Source organism: Hyaena hyaena, unplaced genomic scaffold (assembly GCF_003009895.1).
Source record: "Hyaena hyaena isolate Hyena2069 unplaced genomic scaffold, ASM300989v1 scaffold_975, whole genome shotgun sequence".
In the NCBI taxonomy this organism is placed as follows: domain Eukaryota; kingdom Metazoa; phylum Chordata; class Mammalia; order Carnivora; family Hyaenidae; genus Hyaena; species Hyaena hyaena.
The window spans coordinates 20,303-40,320 of NW_024081609.1; the positions used below are offsets into that span (position 1 = coordinate 20,303).

General features: G+C 36.9%; 1 long non-coding RNA gene across 1 annotated transcript in view; it reads left to right on the top strand.

The window, feature by feature from the left end:
* Positions 1–3,020: 3,020 nt before the first annotated feature.
* Positions 3,021–20,018, top strand: part of LOC120223276 — a 65,321-nt gene continuing 48,323 nt past the window's right edge. Inside the window, exon 1 of the long non-coding RNA XR_005526258.1 lies at positions 3,021–3,163. This is a non-coding gene — a long non-coding RNA (uncharacterized LOC120223276). The remainder of the gene's footprint in view (positions 3,164–20,018) is intronic.

The window sequence follows — 20,018 nt, forward strand, 5'->3', positions numbered from 1 at the left end:
AGGCATTTTTACATACAAATCATGTTTTATTATAAACAGATATTAGGATACACAGTCATTTTAGGTGGAGACCTAAAATATTATGTTTTCCAGTGACAGTTAATTTTCTTTCTCTTTTTCCATAACTTCAATCAATATTATAATGGTGTCTGTGTATTTTAAATGTTCAGGCTTTTATCTGGATTCTTCTATCAAAATTTTAGAAGCAAGCAGATAATGTCTTCCTTGACGATCTCCAAGACTCCTCAAAATCAATATATCTACAATATCTTCTTGTCTTTCAATTTAAAAATGCCAAATGTACTCTAATCTGGCTAGTTCTCACTATATCCCAATAGTAAAACTATACTTGTATTGATTTCAAATATACTGTTTTAACCTTTAGCTTCTCCCCTTTCTAGAACATATTACATTTCTAGACAAATTTTTCAAAAATTGTTGTTCATTATGTCATTCTCTTGGTCAAGAAAATATTGAAGGTTCTTGCTATCTTTCTGAAAAATTAATCAAATATTCAAAAATTACCATACAGTGTGCCTATCTGGACTCATCCCCAATTTTTACTTTATTTTTTTTAAATTTTTTTAATGTTTTATTTATTTCTAGGAGAGAGAGAGAGAGAGAGAGTGAGCAGGGGAGGGTCAGAGAGAGAGGGAGACACAGACTCTGAAACAGGCTCCAGGCTCTGAGCTGGCAGTCAGCACAGAGCCAGACGCGGGGCTCGAACCCACGAACCGCGAGATCATGACCTAAGCGAAAGTCGGACGCTTAACCGACTAAGCCACCCAGGCACCCCTCCAATTTTAACTTTAATGATATATGTCTTAAAGGCTACTCTCTAATCCATCACCCTCAATTTTTTTTTTAATATGAGACTTAGCATAGTATTATAGTAAGCACATGTACTCAAGTAGAGCCTTGTGTGAGAGTCTTCTGGGGTATTGGGGGCCAGAAGTGACTTACAATGCTGTCAATAGGAGTTAAGAAAGAATGACATCACCAAAATGGTGGAGCAGGAGACCCTGGGCTCCAATCCTGGACAAAGATCAGCAAGTAATTATTTGTGAACAAAAACAGCTCTGGGACAGCCTAGGAGTCTAGGTAAGAAACCTCAGCAGCACAGTGCAACAAAAACTCTGAGAGTAATGCTAGAAAGGGAAAGAAGAACAGCCTCATTTTGCTTGGTGTATCTCATTCTGGGCCAGCACTGCTCAACACCAAGAGGAAACAATCCAGCTAGAAAGAGATTCCCTGCTGGGAAAGGGGATTATGGTGAGTGGCCAGCTTTTCTGGCTTTTTAGGGGCACTGAAGGAATAACTCCTCTTAATTCACCCCACCAAGAGCTGAGACATACAGGGCTAGCCAGAAACAAGTAGAATGGGGAACTACCAATATATCAGTCAAGAGCCACAGGGATCTGCTGCTCTGCAAAGTATTCTAGCATTTTATGCCATTGAGGAAATCAACTTCTGGGCCAGCCTCTGTGGACCCTCAACAGACTCCACTGGTTGTCACCCTATAAATATTTGAGTTTGCAGATGATAGCTGTCTGAATCCCTCCCACTCCTTGCCGTCCAAACCCCAGCAAAAGGCCAGGACCTGGACCAGCAAATAGTCCAGGCCTCTGTGGTTGTGTGAGTGCAAGACACCAGCTTAGATCCATGAAGCCGATCCCTCTTCATGTTGGCACTCAGGGCTAGTCCCCCCAGCTGTGAACCTGAACACTCCTGACCCAGTTCTTATCACTGTCTTTACTGTTGTCTGTAGGCCTGTGGATGACTAAGGGTGCACACTGGCTTGCATCCCTGGGCTCACGCACATCTAGTCTTTCCATTGTGCACCTGCATGCCCCAGCCTGATTCCCGTCACCTGCATCCACTGCTGTGTATCCACTTACTTCACGACCCCGCAGCCACAATACTGTACACCAACAACCAGGGCCCCATCAATTGCTTGTGAGCTTAGATATGGGCCTATTTCCTTTCACTGGCCAGTACTTCTTGGCTTAAATGCAGCTAGCTCTCCATCTATGTATCTGTGTCTCTCTAGTCTGAAACCTGTCATGAGCCTCCACTGCTATACATGCACAAAACCACGCAGCCATAAGAGAACATACAAGCAGCCATGGCCCAGGCAGTTGCTAGAGTGCCCACAGTTGACTGTGGCCCTTGCTGCTGACCGTGTGTGTGTATGTGTGTGTGTGTGTGTGTGTGTGTGTCCACAACTCATCTCTGCTGCTACACAAGCACCTGCAGTGGGCTCCCACAGCCAACTGTGTGCATACTATGATTCCAGCTACCATGGCTGCCTGCCCTGGTTCTTGATCATTGAGCCTGGAGATGCCACTGAGGACTTTTACAATTCTCATAGTGTCTGTAGAACCCTATAGCAATTACCAAACACCAGGAAACATCTGCCTCCTTCTCTGCCCCCCAGATCCAGAGACAACATGTGCTCGTGCACCAGGAAACTGCCCCACTAGACCCAGGGCCAGAGCATGCTCCGTTATGTCTTCACATGCAGGTGAAGGTCTTATTTTAGTAGAGTCAGTCCATTAGAGCAAATCAAAACCAAAATGAGAAATCAGCTCACCTGTTAGAATGTGTATTATCTAAAAGACAAGAGATCTCAAATGCTGTTGAGGTTATAAAAAACAGGAAATCCTGGTGCACTATTAGTAGAAATGTAAATTGGTCTGGCCATTATGAAAAACTTTTCCTCAAAAAGTTAAAAATAGATCTACCTTATGATCCTTGTACATCTGAAATGAATATGACACTGTATGTTAACTAACTTAATTAAAATAAAAACTTAAAAGTAAAACAAAAACTATATCTCCAGCAAGGTCCCAGACTGGCCACTAATTCAATTCATATTCAAATAATACTGCAAAGACTTTAAAAAGAGAACTGATATTGCAGGCAGAGCACAGAAAAGGCTGATCAGTACTTGCAGCCTCAGTCCAACCGGGCTGAGGGTTGATTGTTTGTTGAAACAGAAATGCCATTCTTCACAGGCATTACGCAACAGGCAAAATCTTGTAAGACAATATTCAAAATATCCAGGATATAATCCAAAGTTATTTGGAAAATGAAGAACAAGACCATGTCAACGCACTTGAGAAAAGACCACCAATATGTTCTCCACTGAGATGACATAGATGTAAGTATCTGACAAAGATTTTTAAAGTAACTATTATCGGGACACCTGGGTGGCTCAGTCAGTTAAGCATCCGACTTCAGCTCAGGTCATGGTCTCACGGTTCGTGGGTTCGAGCCCCGTGTCAGGCTCTGTGCTGACAGCCAGCTCTGGGCCAGGACCCTGGTTTGGATTCTGTGTCTCCCTCTCTCTCTGACCCTCCCCTTCTCACCCTGTCTCTCACTCTCAGATAAGTAAAACATTAAAAAAATAAAGTAACTATTATAAAATACTCCAAAAAAATTAGTGCCTAAAAGACTACCCCAGCACCACAACAAAGTTTTCACTTTATGGGCTCAATAGCTAAATTGAGATGAAAGAGAAAAGTCAGTGAATGTGAAGATAGATCAATATTCCATTTAAACTTGTAAAACACTGGTTCTACATAGACTTCCAAAAGTTAAGTATGTATGTTATAATCATTATATCAAACATGAAAAAAAACTACAAAGATATACATACAAAACATAGTTGGTGAATTAAAATGGGATACTAAGAGCGGAAACAATCTCAAAAAAGGCAGAAAATGGGAAAGAGTAATAGCAAACAGAAATCAAATAAAAATGGTTGACCTAAATTCAAATCAATAATTATAGTAAAAGTCTAATTGCATTGAGAGCCTAGGCACAGCAAATAAAATACAATTAAAATACAGCAACTAAAATACAATTAAAGATCATCAGAATGGATTAAAAATGACCCAAGAAATTCACCTTAAATACAATGATATAGGTACATTAAAAATAAAAAATACATATACCATACAAATACTAATCAAAAGAAGGATCAAATGACTATATCAATATAAGATAATACAGATTTCAGAACATAGAATAAGCATATACAGGTCAAATTACTGTCAGAATTGTATCCGAATCCCTTGTTGATCTCCCAACAACTACTGTATACAACTTCCAACGCTCTTAATCCATTCACTAGCTGTTGCATTTCGTAGCTTTTAGAAGTATCTACTGCAATCTTAATCATTGTTTGGTCTTTGTTTATCCTACTAAATTGTAAACTCCATGACAGAAGTGTCCACACTTGTCTTGCTCTGAAGTCCTTGGTATGTACAACCAGTGTTTGGTATAGAACAGATAGATATCAAATGTAAAATCTGAATGTGTAGGTTAATTCTCTTTCTCGAGATTGTTATATTATTTTTAAAATCTCAAAGCAACACAAGAAATAATTTAATGCCACGACTAGATTTTAAACTCATTGTCTAGGGGCGCCTGGGTGGCTCATCGGTTAAGCACCCGACTTTGGCTCAGGTTGTGATCACACGGTTCGTGGGTTCGAGCCAAGCATCGGGCTCTGTGCTGACAGTTAGCTCAGAGCCTGGAGCCTGCTTCGGATTCTGTGTCTCCCTCTCCCTCTCTCTCTGACCCTCCCCTGTTGACGCTGTCTCTATCTCTCTTTCTCAAAAAAAAAAAAAAAATTAAACTCATTGTCTAAAACTTCAGTTTCATTAGTATTCTTCCACGGTTAATTCTTGAAATACTTTCATATGAATGTCTGTACATAATGTGAAGAGAATACTTAAATGCTCATTCTTTTTACTCTGGCATGTTATTCACATTGTATGACTATGGATTTTTAAAGGTGGCAAAACTCAGTCGAAACTTACGTAGGCTTTCCTGAATATCAGAAAACATGCTGAATTTGGGTTCTTGACACAGTCCAAGAGAATTCAGAATTTAATTGTCTATTACAATTAAAATAAAAAAGGAAAGCAAAAAGGAGTATAAGGAGGAAAAGAAGAAGTAAAGTCACTGTTAGTCTTGTGGATTTTTTTTAATGTTTGAAGAATCACAGAATCTGAGATGGATATAAATTTAAAAGTCAATATTAACCTGATTCAATTCAATTCAATTTGGTAAATACACTGAAATGTGCTTTCAGAAGACACTGAATGATTAAAGATACAGAGCAATACAGGTCTGTTTAGCAAAGATGGTGAATCCAGATCATCTTGGCATCTAGTGTCAGGATGAAGTGCAAATAAATGTGAGATAGCATAGCCTCCATCACACTCTAGACATTTGATAAATATTTGTTGAATGGATGAAAGGTAAGCTACAGACATGTTTTTAGGGATTTTTGAAGACCATTACATTGTGTACTTAGCACTGCTACTTCTCATCTGTCTTTTTATAGAGATGTTCTGCTTCTCTGCTCCCAGGGGTAAACAAGATCCTTGTCTAGGCCAAGGATAATTGCCTCATTCAAATGTACACAGTGACTTTACAAAAGATAAACATATGACCCAAGTTAAGCCAACCAATGATTTCGATAGAAATTTTCAATTTGCAACTGGGAGAAACAAGTTTTTTGATTTGTGTATTGTTTGTTTTATTTTTTCTTTCTTTTCTGTCCCCAAGTTTCCTGCCACTCTGTGAGTCTGAGTAGAGCGCTATCAATCATCACACCTACTCCTTTATCTACTGATCCTCAGTACAAAAGAGAAGTAGGTAGACATTCACATATGAACAGCAGCATAAAGGAAGGATTGCTTTCCCCCCAAATTGTTTTTCTTTTTTCATTTGGAAAAAAATCAATTACATATTTGCTAGTATAAGAGATTATTTTTATTGTTTTGAGGTCTAAACTGCTTTGAGTATCTAAAGAAAGCTATTTCTATCTTCTTTACATTCTTATACATTAACAGATTTTTAAAAAAATTTTTAATGTTTATTCATTTTTGAGAGAGAGTGAGAGAGTGAGCAGGAGAGGGGCAGACAGCAGGAGACACAGAATCAGAAACAGGTTCCAAGCTCTGAACTGTCAATGCAGAACCCGATGTGGGGCTTCAACCTACAAACTGTGAGATCATGACCAGAGCCAAAGTCAGATGCTTAATCGACTGAGCCACCCAGGTGCCCCTACATTAACAAATTTGACTGATATTTTGGCTCTTTTGATGCCCATCCATGTAATATTTTTGGACGTTATATACTCCAAAGTAGTGACAGGAACTTGGGCAAGTGTAAGAAATAGACATTTGCCTTATTCACGCATCAACTTTTATTTCTAATGCTTCTTCATTGATATATTGGTGAAATCTTTAACCAGGTAGCAAATATATGCCTGCATTCTTATTTTATTCCCCTTATTTAATTGTATCTGTCTTCTTTATCTTTGTTATGGTCAATCCATATTACATGAGTACAAAATTCTCAGTTTCTTCAACTAAACTGTCTCAAAATTCATAGTGTAATGGCAGAATCTTCTTCTGTAGCATTTCTGGAGTACTAGACTTCCAGTTTCAAGTAACTATTGCACTGGCCACATAAAGCTTAGGTGTTCAAGTTGGACTCTGCACAGCATTTACTTTTCATTTTTATAGAAGAATGGCTTTTCTCTCTGTGAACTTCACTTCAGAGCCTCTTTAATTATTCTATATGCTCAAAGGTATGTGCTATGAAAGCAGATGTGGTTTATTTTCTGGTCTGAATTATGGTGAGATGAGAGCTGACTTCAAATTGGTTGAATCTGAAAATGTTTCTCTCCTGCATGAAGAGTCTTTCTATCTTGTAGTTATTCCTAACTTGTTGCATCTGCCTGAGGTGTTACTACTGTAAAACTTTATATCTGGTACTTTAAGGGTTACATTGGCACAATGCTAATTTTAATCATTTTTTTAACCTATCACCCTTGTAAGCTGAAACTTCTCATTGTTCTGAATAATTTCCAAGTCAATTAATTGTTAAAGGATTCTTTGTACAATCATCAAATGGGTGATAGTGCTTGGGTATTTTACTAAGTACTGACTGCATGCAGAAAAAGTCCTAAATACTCATCCAGACACCTCAGAATCTTGATAAACTATGTCAGCAAATGCAGCCAAACTTCTATTTTTCCCCTTTACTCTTTAAAATTTTTCTTAAATTATCAGCAATAATAACACCTAAAGTGTGTTAGATGTATATTTTTTCAGACATTGGGTTAAATGTTTAATCTTATTTTAATACTCCAGTCATCCTTTGAAGTGGGAACTATTATTTTTCCCATTTTATACATAAGGCAGCAGAGGTCTAGATGGATAAAGTAATTTGCTCAAGATCACAAAAACACTCTTACTTCAGTGAAAAATCTATGATGGTAGGACTTTTGTTGGGTTGGTTTATTGATGGATCTTAAAAATATACCACAGTACTGAGACACAAATAGGATAGTTTTTTTTTTTAACATGATGAATATTGTCCAGATATACTGTCCACCATTTTTCACTTTTTTGTATGTCTTGAGTAGGGATAGAGGTGACTTTATGAGCTATTTTAACTGATCTCCCTTGCTTTATAACTTCTTGTTGGGGTCATGTAATAATATGTCTGTGAGAGATCTAGGCCAACATGAAGCTATTCTCCCACTTGCTCCATGTGGCACGGCAGATTCATTGATGCTTCAGGTACCTGTTACAGAGAGCAGTGCCATATAGAGCCATTGGCAGAACTCTCTAAGTGCATTGAAGCAAAGTTGTACCTTCATCTGAAAATAACTATTCCCTTTTTACAAAACAGCTTTTGGCTTGTTATAGAGCCTACTAGAAACTGAAAACCTGACTATTAGTCAGCAACTTAGCATGGGACCTGAGATGCTAAGCATGAACTTCATTGTATTTAATCCAATAAATTGTAAGATTGGGCACCATACTCAGCATAATTCCATTACCAAATGGAAGTGGTATATATGTTATTGGGCTTGAAGAAATAATGAAGGTATAAGTAAATTACATGGCCAAGTAAATTACATACCAAATGGAAGTGGTATATATGTTATTGGGCTTGAAGAAATAATGAAGGTATAAGTAAATTACATATAGATGCCCATGACCCTTAAATTACCTCCACCCTCTGAACCTGAAACTATAAACTGATAAGGCTTTTCTATAAATAGTACCACTGTAAAGGAAATGACTATAGTATTATATAGCTCTTCATAGTTGCCTCAGAGAAGAATAGGTGATGGATATGTTAATTATTTTGGTTCTGGCAATTTTACGTGTGTGTGTGTGTGTGTGTGTGTGTGTGTGTGTGTAGTGTTGTGCACCTTAAATACTTAAAATTTTTATTTGTCAGTTATATTTTTAATGAAAGTGGGGAAAAAAGCTGTTTTGAAAATTCTGGCTTGAAGGCTAGGAATCTATATGTGTGCTTTTCTTCATAATAGTCAGTATTTGCAAGTAAAGTATTAATTAAAGGCAGTTGATTAAAGTTTTTTAAAAAAATATTATACATTGTCATTCAGGCTTTCCTAAATTTTTGAATACCCATTGCCAATCTGAGTCTCCATTATGTTTGCATTTAAAATACATGTTAGGAGTGTGCCTGGTGGCTCAGTCACTTAAGCATCCAACTCTTGCTTTCGGCTCAGGTCATGATCTCACAGTTGAGCCCTGCATCGCGCTTTGTGCTGACACCAGGATTGATTGGGATTCTCTCTTCCTGTCTCTCCTTGCCCCTTGCTCGTTCTCTCTCTCTCTCGCTCTGTCTCTCTCTCTCTTTCAAAATACATAATATTATATATATATAAAGAAAAACGTGTGTGTGTGTTTTGAGGACATCTTCTCTGCTACCGTTTTGTGTGATTTTTGTAAACTAACTTGTTTAACCCCTTTAACACCACTGTGAGTTGTCATTTCCTTTAACAGCTCACGTGGCTGTGGGAGAACACGTGCTAAGCACCATTCTCAGACCTTGGCAACACTACACACCTTTAATCTTCATAACCACCCTGTTCAGTAGCACTGCTATTATATGCATTTTACAGATTAATAAATTGACCACAGAAGCCTAAAGTAGCTTGCGCAAAACACAGCCCATATGTGGCAGAGTCACAATTCAAAACCAAGCTGCCTGTGCATGTTCTTCTGCTATATTGCCTAAGAGGAAATAATGCTAACATGGATGAGAAGAATAAAGCTGAAGAAATCAACAGCAAAAGAGAACAAACTTGTAACCAGGCAGTATCACTCCTGAATCTGGGCTTTTCTCCCATGCACAATGGCTCATGGTGGTTTTCATAATAGTAGTTAGGTTGTTTTATTTTTTTAAGTTTATTTATTTAAGTAAACTCTACACCCAATATGGGGATTGAACTCAGAACCCTGAGATCAAGAATTGCAGGTTCTTCCAACTGAGCCAGCCAGGCACCCTGATAATAGCTAGTTTTTCATCAGATATCGTATGTTCCAGTCACTGCAGTCAAGACTTTCAATGAATTTGCTTGTTTAATCCTTAAAAAGTGAGGTACACTAAATACTTAAAAATATTATTATTCTTATTTTATAAATAAGGGAACTGGGTGTTCAGGTAAGGGGAGCAATTTAGACAGGTTAAAGAGTTGGTGATTTTGAAAATCAGATGCAACTACATGCACAATAATTATTCACTGCAGTCGGAATCTCTCACAAAATCCGTTTAAAATTCTACAACCTTAATTTAGGATTAAACAACAACAATCCAACATTTTGTTGTTGACTAGATCATAAATAATTTGTTATAATCTAAGCTCCATGAGCTCATAAGACTCTATTCATCCTGGAAGTGTACCCATGTATTCAACAATCGTCTACTGAGTGCTTGCTATCCATTCTTTCATTTATTTCTCAACATACATTTACTGAGTGCCTAGAACATCCCAGGGACTGTGGATCTGAGGTGAACTAAGAGAAAAGCACCCTGGTTCTTTGGTGCTAAGACTATAGTGAGTGGTTTCAGGGGAGAAAGACTGTAAGTGGATAAAACCAAAATAAGCAAGGGACTTCAGAAAAAGGTAGTTACTGTGAAGTCAATCAAACAAGACCATGAAGTGAGAGTTGTGAAGGGAGTCTGTCAGAAAGGCCTTTTAAAGATGCCATTTGATATAAAACACAAATGCTGAGAAGGATCCAGACATGTAAAGATCATTCCAGAGTGAGGAAACAAGAGAGGATTAGCCCGTGCCAAGCACTGTGGGGATAATTTCTCTTTATTCTCATTTCCATCTTTTTCATCCTGGATTTCATTATTCTTACCGAGTCTTAATACAGTTCCCTAACCATCTCTTTTCCTTCACTCTCTCTGATTTCCAGTTTAGCATTTTTTCATCTGACAGACTTATCTTTTTGAAGCACAGATTTTACCATTTAACATCCTTGTTCAAATGTTCTTATTACTTTCTCTCAGCCTATCGTAGCAATGCAAATTCTGTAGAGTAGAGTCTCATGATAATCTTCCTTTGTTCTCATGACAATCTGCATTTCAGCCATATTTTTTAGTATATCCTTTCATATATATTTATCCTGGCCAAAGTAATTTTTTCTGGGTTCTGAGATTTTTTTTCCTCTTGTTCTCTTACCCTAAATTTCCCACTGCCTTGCATTTATGCATGTCCAAAATGTTCCTATATTCTAATGGCAAGTAAAAGTTCTTACCTTACTCTAAGCATCTCCCAAATTGGTGAATTACTTGAAATCACTATTCGCATGGTTTCTATAACCAGAATTATGCAGTGGATTTGAGAAGTGATTTCTTAAAAAAAAAAAGACATTTTAACAGATACATATGTTATAGTGGACATTTATTAAGTTTTCTTTCTTTCTAATCACTGGATAATTTATCTCTTTATGAATAATGCATCTTGTAGGCTGGAGCCTTAAAACTCATTCTTGAATGTCCTTTGAAGCTACTACAGCAAAGGCATACAACCTTTGGCTTCATCAATAGACCTCAGAAGCTCTTGATTTTAAATAAATGGGGCATCATTTCTAGGAAAATCTCTTGTTTTCTTATTGTTAATTTGACACCTCGATATCTGTAATAATAGTCACCTGGAGCTTAGGGAGATGCACATTGTTTCATGTATTCTACTGATGTCACACAGTGAAACTTAAAAAAAAAGACGTCTGTATTCTCACCTTTTATATAAACTGTCCTAATATACCTGTACTATCTTCAGGAAGTATGGGAGAGTATACAGTGCTTTTATATTGTACTACTTTGCTTAATTAGAATTGACTCTGAATGAAGTACGATTTTGCCCTCTGTGAAACTGCCTTGAACTTTCTCCACTTACATGGATTCCTCAGCTTCGTTGCCAGGCAACCATGCACAGATTGCTACTTTGCCTTTGCACTGAGAAGAGTCAACTGTACTACATATCCCTTTGCATTTTTTAAGCATAAATAATTTTTCTCTTCTCTTTACAGCAGTTGTATCTTTTAGTTCTGTGTTCTTGACAGGGGTGCTCCATAAGCTATTTACACTCTGTATCTTATACCTTAAAAGTTTCCTATTCTGTCAACTTAAGAACTTGGCATTTATCTCCTTTTTGACCTCTCAGTTTAGCAGAATTGTACTTCTGTCTTAATGTATAAAATAACAACATTTACAATAGAGGCGAAAATGAAAAAGAATAATTAACTAAGCAAACATTTACTATATTCCAAGTATAGTATAGTATATACAGCAAACATTTACTATATTCCAAGTATCTTTTTGGGACTAGGGATATCACAGTGACCAAAACAGACAAAAATGCCCGTCCTTATGAAGCTTACGTTCTACTCAGGGAAAAGACACAATACATAAGGGAACAGAAGGGGGAGCAATATACACAGATGATGGATAAGTTAAGGGCAAGGGAAGATCCACTATTTGTGTAGTCTCTTAATATTATATCTCTATATATCTACCTGTGTATCGTATAGAATTTGACGGTACTTCTGGGGCGCCTGGGTGGCTTAGTCGGTTAAGCGTCCGACTTTCGCTTAGGTCATGATCTCATGGTTCTTGGGTTCGAGCCCCGCGTCGGGCTCTGTGCTAACTGCCAGCTCAGAGCCTGGAGCCTGTTTCAGAGTCTGTGACTCCCTCTCTCTCTGACCCTCCCCTGCTCACGCTCTCTCTCTCTAGAAATAAATTAAAAAAACCTTAAAAAGAAAAAAAAGAATTTGACGGTACTTCTAAGAGAAGTAATAAAAATCATAAATACTCAATAAGACAGACTTGGAAGGGGCTATGCAAAAAAGGACTTGAAATGTAAATGAAGGATTTGAAACTTAAGTATCATCAGGTTTTGTTTTAAGTTTATTTATTTATTTTGAGAGAGAGTGTATGCCGGTTGGGGAGGGGCAGAGAGAAAGAGAGAGAACTCCAAGCACGCTGTCCACACACAATGTGCAGCCTGATGCAGGGGTCAAACTCAAGAAGATCATGACCTGAGCCAATGTCGGATGCTCAGTCAACTGAACCACCCAGGTTCCCCATATCATCAGTTTTATGACGCATCCGCCATTGATGTTTTGGTTGAATATAAAACTGAGATGAAAGATGTGGAGTCCAGGCTGCTAGAAAGTTGTAATTCTGCATGGGGTACGCAAAGAAAGCCTCACTGAGAACATGGGCATTTAAATAACAATTTTAAATAATTAAAAGAAGTGATGGTGCGATTGATAAGTGGTTACAGATGGATGTAACTAAATGATAAGAAGTTAAACTGACAGACAAGATAGAAAGTTGTTGCTTCAGAGCAGAATGCTTACAATTTAGATTATGGATGTTGAAGATATTCGTAATAACAATGTTGTTTGGTGGGATTTTGTCTGATAATCAACAACTGAAGTAGAGTGAAGAATATGATTATTAGAAGTCTAGTGATCAAGAAACTGAGTAGGAAAGTTTAGGTAAATTATACATATTGGTCTTTAATCAGAAATAAAGGCAATATTAGTATTAGAGTGGATGGCCATTAGGCAGGTGCTAAAATCACCTATGAATGATGGGTACTGAGCTGAGAGACGGTGGTGATAAGATTGACAGCAAGGTGAGGAGAAAGGAGGAATCAGAGTCTTGCCAGGAACACCCAGAGGTTTTCAGTTATGCATTCCTGTGTTTATGACCGTAAAAAGGATGGGTTATGAGTGGCATAATCTGGTGTAAGGAAATTTATGACTGGGGTAGTTCCGTGACTACAGATGAGGAATATCCTGAATACAACAATGAGGAGCATGAGTGTTACGTGCAGAATGTATAAAAGAACGCAGCCATCTCTGAGGACTACATGAGGAATAGTGTCCTGAGAGAGGTCCAAGTTTCATTTCCACCAAGAAGGGAATGTGGAGAGAAGAGACTTGGAATATAATGTGCTCTCTGATGACCAACCATGACTTAAAGACACAATGGAAAGTTTTTGAAAATTGAAGAGCAGCTTGCATAACCTTACAGGAGCAACTGAGAGAAAAAAGGGACACACAGATCTTAAGGGAAATTTGAGTCCTTGATGTGGTCCACTAGTTAGCATTAATTTATAGTGGAATCAGGGAGATTAGTTTTATTGTTCTGAACATAAACTCAGAGTTACAGAGACATATGCATCTATTATAACTGTATATATATATATCATTCATATTCATATATTTATATACATTTATGAGCATATCCACATACAATCACAGAAAATAGGCATTGAAACTTTCAGAATACAGGCTAAAGACATTGATATTAATTATCATGCCGTGCATGTGACTTGCAATTGGCTTCTGTTCTCTGGAGTTCCAAAAACACCTCTCTAATGGGTCACCCCTACCAATAGAAGTCAATTATTATATCCAAATTTCAGAAAGCCAAAGAAAAGCACAATTTTCCTATACCCTAGGTAGATCACAATGGACAATATCATCCCATGGCTTTGCTACACTATGCATACCAAAAATTAAAATGCATGTATCTTTTATGTAACTCTTTTATTAAAATTTACTTTGAAATAAGTTGATTTATTTATTAACAGAAATAATATGAGAGGAAAAACCAAAAACTCAACATAATGCATTCACATTTATAGACCTGTTTAATGAGTTCTACTCATTTACTAATCTCACTGAGCAAACATTAAATCTATGTTTTTTGAATTCTTATGTTTAAAAGGAAGGGACCATTTCATAAAAGAATCTTGTATTCTCTAATTAAATTATAAATTTCAGTAGTAGTTCTTTCTATGACACATTGACCTTTATCTCTCTGGTTTTCTCATTTAAATTGAATTCATATAAACATTCCTAAAAACCCACATGGGTAATTTGTTTGCAAAAATCCACTTTGGAGGAGGATTTTGTAAATGTCTTTGTCTCATTTGAAACATAAAGCAATTGAAGTGTTTCAGAAAAAAAAACACAATAACTGACAGTTTCAGTAAGTATTTTTCACTCATGTACATGAGTGAAGACTTATTTTTATTTCAAGAAAGTAAGCACTTTATAGTGTTAGCACTTGATAAAAGCTTTTAAAAGCTATCAAATTGTCTGTACTCAAATACTGCATAGAGGGAGATAGGTGAGAGGGTCATTGTGCGCATGGAGTGTGGATCAAGAAGCCGGGGGGCACAGTGGCATAGAGGCTCACCTGCGGTCTTAATTTGCTGTTGCTTATGCCAGGGATTCTTTAATCAGCCTATATAAGTGATTTATCTAGAAGGAAATGTATGATTTTAAAGATAAATATTTTCACATACTCAGGGAGACTAGATACTATTTTGCCTTATGTAAGTATGGGATTGTCATTGGAAGGGCCAATTTAGGCCTTTCTGATGAGTAACTTAAGTCTCAACTTATGGAAAAGGAAGTGAAATAAAAGCTCTTGTTTCTTGAGGCCCTAGAGCAAAAGGAGGTTACTCAGGTAAAACGGGATAGGGACCAGAGGCCAAGGTCCTTTCTCTGGGAGGACCCTCATCCATTCATCAGTTTGAAGCTAAAAAGCATCAAGTCCTGTAGATGAGAAAAGATTCCCCTGTGAGGAATTCGATATGAGTTGTCAGGATCATGGTGAATAAAAAATGCCAGGTGCAGGCACCTGGGTGGTCCAGTCGGTTAAGCGTCTGACTTTGGCTCAGGTCATGATCTCATGGTTCTAGCCCCATGTTGGGCTCTGTGCTGACAGCTCAGATCCTGGAACCTGCTTTGGATTCTGTGTCTCTCTCTGTGTCCCTCCCCTGCTTGCTCTCTCTGTCTCTCTCTCTCTCTCTCTCTACATCTGTCTCTCAAAAATAAATAAATAATCATTTTAAAAAATTAAAAGAAAACCTTTATTTAAAAAAAAAGGTGTCAGATCAACTCTCTAGCCAGAATGGATTCCATGAGAGGAATATTTCATCTCTTTTCTGGGTGACTTATTCTAGCAATCATTAAATTACCCAAAAACAAGCTCTGAAAAGTATCTTTGGTGTTTGGAATTTTTATGTTACAAACCGTTTAGTTTACCAGGTGGGATGCTTTCCTGCCTTCACCCAGAGGCTGGTACCTCCCATGCCAGAGGGCGATTAGCAACTTTCTTACCAGTATCCCGTGGTGGCTGCAACAGGACAAGTCAGTATAATTGAGGGGGCATCTAGTGAAGCACATTCTAGTCATATGCTATCTTGAGTTTACACTCTTTTTTTTCATATCAATTAGAAATAGCGCAAAATGGATGTTGCACATGAATAATGTTGACAGAAATCTCAAATCAGTAATATATGTTTAAAAGGGCTGAATTTATTTAAAATGTTTTAAAAATTGCTCTTGACTAAAGGGAAAGTGCTTGTAAATATAGAAATTTAGCTTCTTACTGAACACAGACGATGAGAAGTTATTTGAGTTTGTAGGGGGAAAGAGGATTTTGACCTTGATTTAAACAAAGCAGAAGTTTAACTAGAGCTTATCAATGAATGAGTGTATTCTTCAATCCAGAGTGGATCTGTACCTACAGGGTCTACTGAATGAGAGAGATTCAGGACAGTCTTTGACTACTCTGAGTTTCTTGCATATACATGATTCGTATCCTTCAAGAGGAGCAGGATTTACAAATTCCTATGTATGCGCAAACGATGTCTTCAGGCAAGTATATTTCTTTGTTTGCTGTCCTTCTCTTAATCCCTCTTTGGCTAGATCTCAGGGGAAGCCATTAAAGATTGTCCAGATCTATATACTGTCACAGTTGTACTCAGGAAAATCCCTTATAACACGTAGAAAAGGGTAAAAAGTACATACTTATATACATACATATATACATATAAACAAACCAACAGGACAAGTGAATCTGGGATTTCCCATTTTCTTAGTGAAAGAAAGTGATAGTGTGGAAAGACAGTACTTCACCAAGAAAGAAATTTTCATCACAACTTTCTTTCAAATTAGAATTCTGAAAGGATTAAGAGTCTAGCAATGGACACAAAAGCACAACAATAAATATAAACAAACAAACAATAAACTCCAGACTTAAAGGCTACAAAATTTTAGAATAACAAGATAAATTTATCCAGATCCGGTTGGTGTGAGCTCTACAGACTTTTTCTGAGATCTCAGATTACCATGTGGACTCATCAGTGATGGAGACTAAAGAATGGTTGGGTTCTGATTACTAAATACTCAGGAAATGTATGTTATGTTTTCAAGTCTCTTGGTTCCATTGAATAAAATGATCAAGATTACCAAGAGAAGCTTAGTGGAAAACCTCATATTCCACTGAAATCTGCAAAAGAAAAAGCTTCATTCATTCATTAAACAATGCATTTTCTTACTGAGCAAAGAAAATTACGAGGTAAGACAGGATGCGGGAATGGTATAGTTTAACCCTTATTTGAACAAGACAGGATTTTAATTTGAACAAAGCAAAACAGGTTTATTTTGCAAATAAAATTTAGAACAGATCTGTTCATGGGTGCCTGGGTGGCTCTGTCGGTTAAGCATCCAACTTCGGCTCAGGTCATGATCTCATGATTTGTGGGTTCAAGCCCCATGTCGGGCTCTGTGCTGACAGCTAGCTCAGAGCCTGGAGCCTGTTTCAGGTTCTGTGTCTCCCTCTCTCTCTGACCCTCCCCTGCTCACGCTGTCTCTCTCTTTCACACACACTCTCTCTCTCTCTCTCTCAGAAATAAATAAAAACAATAATAAAAAAAAAAAAAGAATAGACCTCTTCATGGGGGCTCTATAGGTGGTATGAGATTCTACACAAAACCAGTCTTAACTTTATGTGTCTGACAAATCCTTTACGGTCCTCAAAGGTAAATTTTAGTATTTGATTACATTTTAAGGATTCTTTTAGTTATGTGGTATATATAGCTCCAAGAACAAATCATTGGTTAAAAGGAAGGTAAAATGCATTGGCTATTTTGTTGTTGTTGTTGTGTTAATTTATTTGTAAACTATTCATACCTTCCAAGAATCAATGATGATTTAGTGATGGACATATTTTCCCCTGTTAAAGGGAATACATTTCTTAGTGACCTTTATTTAGATGATAAATCTTTTGTGCTCAAAATAACATTGTAAGTAATGTGCTCTGGATCAAAACTTGTCATATTTTTTGATTATTTTTCAGTGTTATGTAAAAATAAGACTCAACCATAAGCACATAGGATGGTAATTTAGCAATAACCAAATAGACAATAAAGTCATATTTTCATGAATGATTTATTACTATTTTCATGTCTCATAAAATAAGGCAATTCATAATTCAGAACTTTACCTCTGATTACAATTTGGTTAATGTTGATTAACTGATTAACCAACTAACTTCATTGTTTTTACATGATTAAATTACAGGCAATTTTTGGTCAAGCCGACAGAAACCATAAGAAATTAGGGCACACAATGGGGCAGCTGAGGGGCTCAGCAGGTTGAGCAACTGACTTCAACTCAGATCATGATCTCAGTGTTTGTGAGTTCAAGACCCACATCGGGCTCGCTGCTATCAGCTGTCAGTGCAGAGCCCTCTTCTGATCCTATTCACCCCCTCTCTGTCCCTCACCCACTTGCATTCTACCAAAAATAAATAAATTTATAAATGAAAATTAAAAAAGAAGAAATTAGGGTACTTTTACAAAACCATTGGAAGAGCTGGGGGAGCAAAGGTCAGGAGTCTGGCAATGATGATGTCATCTCAAAACTGAAACACTCAAGCTAAAGGTGCTCATTGGCTTGCCAGGAGCCACTGTGAATCATGTGTCTGGTTGCATGTGTTGGAGCAACTCTTCTGGAGAGTAATGCGTCATGCTCTTGGCGTTGCCAATCTCATACACATTCTTTGTTTAAGCATTATTTTAATGATGAATAATACTTTATGTATTTCATTTATATTGCTATGTTAAGAATGGGTAGATACTGGACTATCTTGAACTCATGGCAAAACAAATTACCTTGTTTGCAATATAAAAAGGGACTGGAAAATACAATTTTATAAGACATGGATGCATAGGATCTTTGTAGCTTACACATGGAAGAAACAAGGAAGCCCACATTAAATAGGAAGGCTAGTATTTTCTAATAAATACCAAATTATGCCTTTTTCCTGCTCCAGAATTCTTTCTGCTCCACAGTGTCTAATAATGGTCTGAGGATCCTGTACTTCCTAAGTTACTCAAACTTCCTAACAGTTGTTTGAGAATAAATTATCATTCATTTTATAGATTAAGAAAATAAATCATAGTGAGAGTATAGAATTTGTCCAAGCTTATACAATTTGAATTATCCAAGTAATATGTGAAAATTAAGAAAAATTAAATATCTACTACTATGGGGTTCCAGTATCTAAATGGCTGATTTCCTACATATTGAAAAGCTATATATCTTATATTAGTGTCCAACACATTTAAATAGCTCACTCCTTTTCCTTCCACTCAATTGCCTTAATATTGATAATAATAATAATAACTTGGGATTCTATGACATTTTATTTTTATAAGTTATTTTACATTTTTAATGCATGAACACACACAACTTAGCAGCCTACTATTATCCGTTTTATTCACTTGGGAAAATAAGCTTTGAAATCAGGATTAATAATATGGTATTTATTCTCTTTCCTTTGGGAATTTATTTTTTTTAAATTTTTTAAAATATTATATTCATTTCTGAGAGAGAGAGAGAGAGAGAGAGAGAGAAAGAACGTGAGCAGGGGAGGGTCAGAGAGAAAGGGAGACACAGAATTCGAAGCAGGCTCCAGGCTCCTAGCTAGCTGCCCATACAGAGCCTGATGCGGGCTCGAACCCACAGAACATGAGATCATGACCTGAGCCAAAGTCAAACGCTTAACCGACTAAGCCACCCAGGAGCCCCTCCTCTGGGAATTTATATGTAGAATTTATATGTTAATTTTATATCCAATTACTATATTAAATACAGGCATATTTTACTTACACACAAAACAGAAGTTTTCCATGGATGTCAACGTTATAGAATCGCTTTTTTTCCATGTCTGTATATAAAGAATGCATTGATTTTATTTTTAGACTACTGATTTTTATAGACTTTAAAAGTCAGAATTTAGAGGCACCTTTGTGGCTCAGTCAGTAGGGCATCTCTGATTCTTGGTTTCTGCTCAGGTCATGATCTCACAGTTTTTGAGTTTGAACCCCATATCAGACTCTGCATTGACAACATGGAACCTACTTGAGATTCTGTCCCTTTCTCTCTCTGTCCTTCCCAGGCTCATGCTCTCTCTGTTGCTCTCTCTGTCTCAAAATAAATGAATAAATAAACAAACTGATAAAGAAAATAAAAATCAGAATTTAGACAGTTTTCAGTAAGGTTTTCTTTGTTGTTTTTGTTTTGATTCTAAATAAATTAGCAGAAATACTATTTTCACAGCATTTTGAAGAGCATTTATAGAGAAATGGTCCAGAGATACATACATTGAAGGTAAAGATACTTTGGCCTTTGGTTTAACAAATAAACGATTGAAAGGAAAAAAGTACACAGACAGTATTGGTCAAACTTATGTAATATATAGTTATCTTTTAATAGAAAAAATATAGATATATATCTGTATGTAAACTTGTGGTACTTTGCATCGGACTTAATCATTTATTT